Genomic DNA, 6143 nt, shown 5'->3' with positions numbered 1-6143 from the left:
ATGGTTCTCTCACACATCACCTACTGTTTAACCACCTGGTCACATGCCAGTACAACAACATTAAAACCACTGGAGTCATTGTACAAACAAACACTCAAAATACTGGACAAAAATATCAGTTTTTTCACATCACTGCCCAATACTGAAAAAATACAACTTGCTAAGCTGGGAAAACCTCATTAAACATGCAAATGCTTGCCTTTTTTACAAGATTGTCAACGGCCTTACCTCACCTCCTCTTAGATAGTTTATTAACATACGCACGACTGCAACTAGGGTAACAAGAGGTGCAGCGAGAGGAGATTGCATTATTCCACTCAGAAAAAGTTATTTCAGTCAGTCTTCATTTTCTGTTACAGCTGCTCAGCAATGGAACTCAATCTCATCTCCAATCAGAGACCAGACTACATTCACTTTATTTAAATCAAAACTCAAAATATGGTTAGTGAGGAATCAGCTCTGCCAACACTGACCCAATCTTCTGCTCCTTACAACCCACTGCCTGTGTTTTAACATGTTCTTTTGTTTTGGTTTTATTTGTTTTAATGTTCTGTATTTTAAATTGTTTTATTTAAGTATCCCAGTAATGTCTGTTGCATGTTTTAAATGTATTGTATTTACTTGTTTAAAATGAAATGTGTTTTAGGTTGACTTTTAAAATATGTCCAGGGACTACAGATGAAAAATAGCCTCTTGGCTAACTCTGGCACATTTACAGAAATGTTCATTAATGTGCACTGTCCCTGTTAAATACATGAATAAATAAATAAATAAAAACATATTTCTTAATTACTACCAATAATTTCTGACCGCGGGGTTAAGAAAATTGATAAAAAAGGGTTAGAGTAGAGAGCAATGAATCAGAGATTGCGTGTCCTTTTTGAATCAAGGTTGATTTACAAGATGAAACAATTTGCTAAAATTTCTAAAATGTCACTGCTTATCTCATTTGACTTTATTTTCGATGCATTGCAGAAACATCAATCAAAGCTTATTTTTACTTCAAATGCTCACCATAAGAAATAACATTAAAAAATTACGAGGAAAATCTAATTTTGTCCAAAGAGTGTGTTTTTATCACTGAATAGTTTTATGAGGGCAAAAGTGATTGCACCCAAAATGTAACATTGAAATGGAAATGTCCAACTTAATATTGGAATTGTGTCTGAGGCATAAAGTCTTCTTGTCTCATAAAACTTTTGAAAAGTTAGTTTCTTTAATAAGTCCATATTAAATAGAAATGGAGATGGACCCTTAACATTCAACAACACTGTGGTTGTCTTCCTTTTCCACAGCGGGAGCACAGACGCCTTCAATAACCCCAGTCACTTTGAAATATCTACTGTAGCTTGCTGTCATATATGCAGATGTTGTTTTGTTTTTGGTCGTGTCCCTCATGTGTTTTGGATTTTGGGCTAAAACATGCAAAATAAATAAAAAATCTAGCTCAGGGAAACAGAGAAATTCATGATCAGCGCTTTGGCTCAGAAGAAACAACATATTCAGACCCTGGTGGTGTCACAGACTTTCACACAACATTTAATTGTGTTAGTTAAACTATTAATAATGGGAGCTTAATTTGTAATAGGCCTTCTGCCTATAATTACTTCAGAGCACAGTCATAAAAAGGCAAGTTAAAGTTATGTGAATGAAAATCCCTTTAAAATCACACGGCTATTTGTTTTAATTCGATTGCATGAGACGAGTCTTTCATGTTAACAAACGCAGATGCTTTCATCTTTCAAAAACACTTCATTTTGTTCAAACCTTTGTACAGATGCAGCTTCAATCTGCATATGAAGACATTTTGTTGACTGGAGAGAGGTTTATAGTCAGAGAAATGGAGAATGAGAGAAAGAAAATATAACATTTTAAAAGATGAAAAATGTATTCGTAGCTCAATTCTTCATGCATCTACAGTAAATAACCGTGACACCTGAGAGCTGCCACGGTTGATTTAGGTCAGATGATAATTTGAACTTGACATTTTATCGAATACCAAGCAGTAATCCATTTCATAGACAGACGTGAAATCATTACCCTGAACATGTTGCAAATGTGAGGAACAAATTAGCTATGATCTGACCATGACGGGTTTATGTTAAAAATGTTCTTGTATAGCCTACTGTGTTAAATTCTCCAATGTATTACATTACATGATACTTGTTGCTTTTATCCAAAGCAACTTACATACTCAATACTGTGGACAATCCCCACAGGAGCAAATTGGGGTGAAGTGTCTTGCCCAGGGACACAACGATATACTGACTGCAGTGGGGTTTGAACTTGTGACCCCCCTGATCCGAACACCTACGCACCACCCACTGCACCCCACCCACGCACAACCCACTGCACCAAACCCACGCACAACCCACTGCACCACACCTACGCCAAACCCACTGCACCACACCTACGCCAAACCCACTGCACCAGACCTACGCACAACCCACTGTGCCACACGCCTCCCACAAGTATTATTGACTTTACCTGGAAACTGATCCTAGCATCCTTATTATGTATTCATGTCATGGTTACAGCTGCTGTATCCTCCCCTCTCCTATTATTTCACACCCTTCATTCCACACCTGTCCACCAGCTGTCACTATTTAGGGTGTCACTTCAGCCCATTACCTGACCCTGTCCTCTGTCAAACCAGCTTCTCCTATTTCTCTGTAGTTTTTGTGTGTACTATATAAGAAGTGAGCTGTCAGTCACTCCGTTTCCTGTTTGCACCTCGTCTGGTCACCTTCACCCTGTCTTTCGAATACCAGCACTCCTCTGGGTTTTATTTGAATGTGTAGTCTACATTGTTGACTGTCTTTTCTATAATCAATACTATTCTTACCAACCTGTTTTGCTGTGATCCAATCTTACAACTTAAAGAGGGCATATACTTTTTAAGATTCATATTTGGTGCCTCTACTGTGACATGTTTCCGTGCTTTAATAATGTTCAAAAAGCTCTTTGTTTTTGCTGCAGCACTTCTTGTCACACTCTGAAACCAGTCTGCTGTGATTGGTTTGCTTGCAGTGTTTGTTGTGATTGGTCAACCTCTTAGAGCCCCTTTTATGTTATATTGTTGCATCGATTCAGTTGTCTTGTGTCTTATCTGTCAGAGAGAAACCATTATTAATTTGTATTTGATTTGTATTATCATACGTTTTACCTCCTTGTGTCTATTAACTTGATAAAATGTTATATTTGGCTGCATGTACCTTTTAAAGTTCTTAACAAATAATTCTTGTTGTTTGTTTTTAACTTGTGATGTGTCATTTTGTAAAGCACTTTGAGCTGCATGTGTTGTATGAAAAGTGCTATATAAATAAAGCTTTATTATTGTTATTATTAGCCTATCACATACAATACATTTCAGCGATAGCCAATAGAAGAGCAAATGTTACACAGTGATGTCATCATGTTAGGGAAGTAATCAAAGGAGTCCAATGGAGGCGTATTAGGCAGGAGGGAAGAGTGTGTGGGAGAGAAACTCCCTCTGGAGGGAACACAGGGATGTTTGCCTTTGCAGACAATTTACATGCACAGCAACCCATTACAGGAAGTGAAAATAAAAGCAGGGCTCCTTCAAACAAGAATGTGCATAGCTTATAGTTTGCTGGAAAACATATCTCAAACATCAAATCATTTTGCTAAAAGCATTTTGACTGCAGTTTCTTTGTGCAAAGAATGATACAAATATGATTAGATTATGGCCCTGGTTCAGGAAGTCTTATATTCATGCTTCATGCCAACCTGTGATTTCAACAGTGGCTTAATGATATGTCATTTTGTAGATTCCAGAAGACAGAACATAAACAGGTTTTGAGCTCAGGTTTCTTCTAAGACTGCATCATTGAACTGTTTCTTGTACTTCTGCTGTGATGGTAGACATGATGGATGCACAACAATAAGATCAGGTTATGCCTTCCAATCGTAATATTGCACTTTGTGAATGAGTAATAACCATATCAGTCACAACCGGAGCAAAGCTTTGGACCATTTGGTTGACAAATGCAATGCCAAGATAATGACTCTGAGGGAAACGTGCACTCAAACTAGTATAAACGACCTAAAAGCAAGATATACAGATAATACTGAAGAGACACAATTAATCACGTTAAGACGGGAAGAATGCTTTGTTAATAGTTCAACATTTTCGGATTTACTGTGTGTTTAATTCACCTTTTGATGAGAATTAGTAGGAAAAACAACCAGCCATATAATGATCAAGTGCAAAGGTGAAGCATGAGCCTAATAAGAGTCTATTTCCTTTTGAAACATCCAAACCACAGGGAAAATACACAAATTATGTTATGATTTGGTTAACATTGCATTACTGATGTCAAAAGAAGCTGGAAAATGAGTTCCCAACAAATAATTTGATAGAGTAACAGCTTTCAGTGGGGGCAGTAACATGGTATGGGGCTGTATCTCCATCACTGGCAAAACAAGGCTTTTCACCATTGAAAGCCATCTAAATGCGAAATAAATAACTTGACGAGATCTCACAGCCAGTGGCGATTCTATCTCTCCACAATCTGGGAGCCATCTCCATTCTCCAAGATGACAATGCCTGCTGATTCTGAGCATCAGCCTCTGCAAACAAAAAAAAGCTACTGTAGCATCCAGGTACATTTCATTGTGAGAAGTATTTACAGAAGGAGTTCATGGTCTCAAGACACTATGTTTAGATTTTGCAACCATCACTGTGTTTTAAATATTATCAAACCCAATATAGTTGTATGTTCTAGCTTTACAGAATTTTACTGTGCAATGCCTGCTTTAGAAACATCTGGTGTGTGTTGCATCACGCTTACAAAAACTGCACACTAAAGGGATGGGATTCTCTGTGTTAATCCTGTTTGAGAGGATAACTCCATTATGACACATTTTCGTTTTTAACCTAAAGCTCTTTACTCGAAAGTCCCTGAGCATGACAAACCGTGCTCTAGTTTTAACGGAGATCCGTTACAATTCTATGCCTCAGTCTCAAAAGACGGAGCTGAATTTAGCTCTAAATCTGAACACACCACAGGTGATCATCAACTATCACTCATGATTTCCTGTCCTACATTTTTTAAAATAAATATCTGTTGGCGTGACGAGAGGATACAAAGTTGGATTTAACATTTAAAGGTGACCTATCGTACAAAATGCACTTTTGTACTTCTTTTATACATGAATATGTGTCCCCGGTGTTCCAGGGAACTCACCAAGTGTCAGAAAACACAACCCTCTCTATTTTCCTCCATACCCAAATCTCTTAAAAAGGGGCTGCAATGGATCTGATACAGACTGATCCAGATTTGAACACTTCTCTGACGTCACAGAAGTGGCGCTACGGCTATTGGGCCAACTCCACCAATCAGGAGGAGACAGCCACGGACATTGCCGTTGGAAAGCGCTGGAGACGCTGTAGTACATATGCCAGGCCTGTAGATGGTGCTGTTCTCACAGAATCAGCCCATGCAAAGACAGTGTTGAATTGAGCGAAATGAGGAATGGCTAAAATGCATGATCTGTTTGGTATTTTGAAAAATAAAAAGTATAAATATGCCTTATTTAGGTATGGTCCTACACTATATTATTCAAATGCATGATAGGTTCAATTTAAGAATCCAATTTGATGCTTCATCCTTTCTTTTCATGAGCACACTTTAATCATAATCTAAATCAGTAAGTCCATTTTTTTTTAAATTGCATTACATGTTACTTAGACACTTTTATCCAAAGCATCTTACATACTAGATACTGTGGCCAATCCCCACAGGAGCAATTTGGGGTGAAGTGTCTCAGGGACACAACGACATGTTGACTGCAGTACGGTTTGAACCTGTGCTGCCCTGATCCCAACACCAACGCACTATGCAACTGCGCCACACGCCTCCCTGAATTACAATCTGCTCACGTCCATTTGGATTCTGGATTAAATTTGATAAACGCAACTGAAGATTACAGCGCAAAGTCATTATGAGCACTTCTGCAGAAATTAAACTCTTCACATGCAGGCGCTATGCATCCCCTGACAGCTCACATTCTCGTGTTTGTTAAAAATAAAGTGGATTTGATGGGCTGCTGCAATCAGTTAGCGTTTGAATAGCCTAGCCGAGTTCCCAACACAGCTGTCTGCCAAGTTTAACATAGGT

Source organism: Notothenia rossii (assembly GCF_949606895.1).
Source record: "Notothenia rossii genome assembly, chromosome: 3".
NCBI classification, from domain to species: Eukaryota; Metazoa; Chordata; class Actinopteri; order Perciformes; family Nototheniidae; genus Notothenia; species Notothenia rossii.
The sequence above is the reverse complement of the archived record's forward strand: the minus strand, read 5'-3'. Positions refer to the sequence as shown.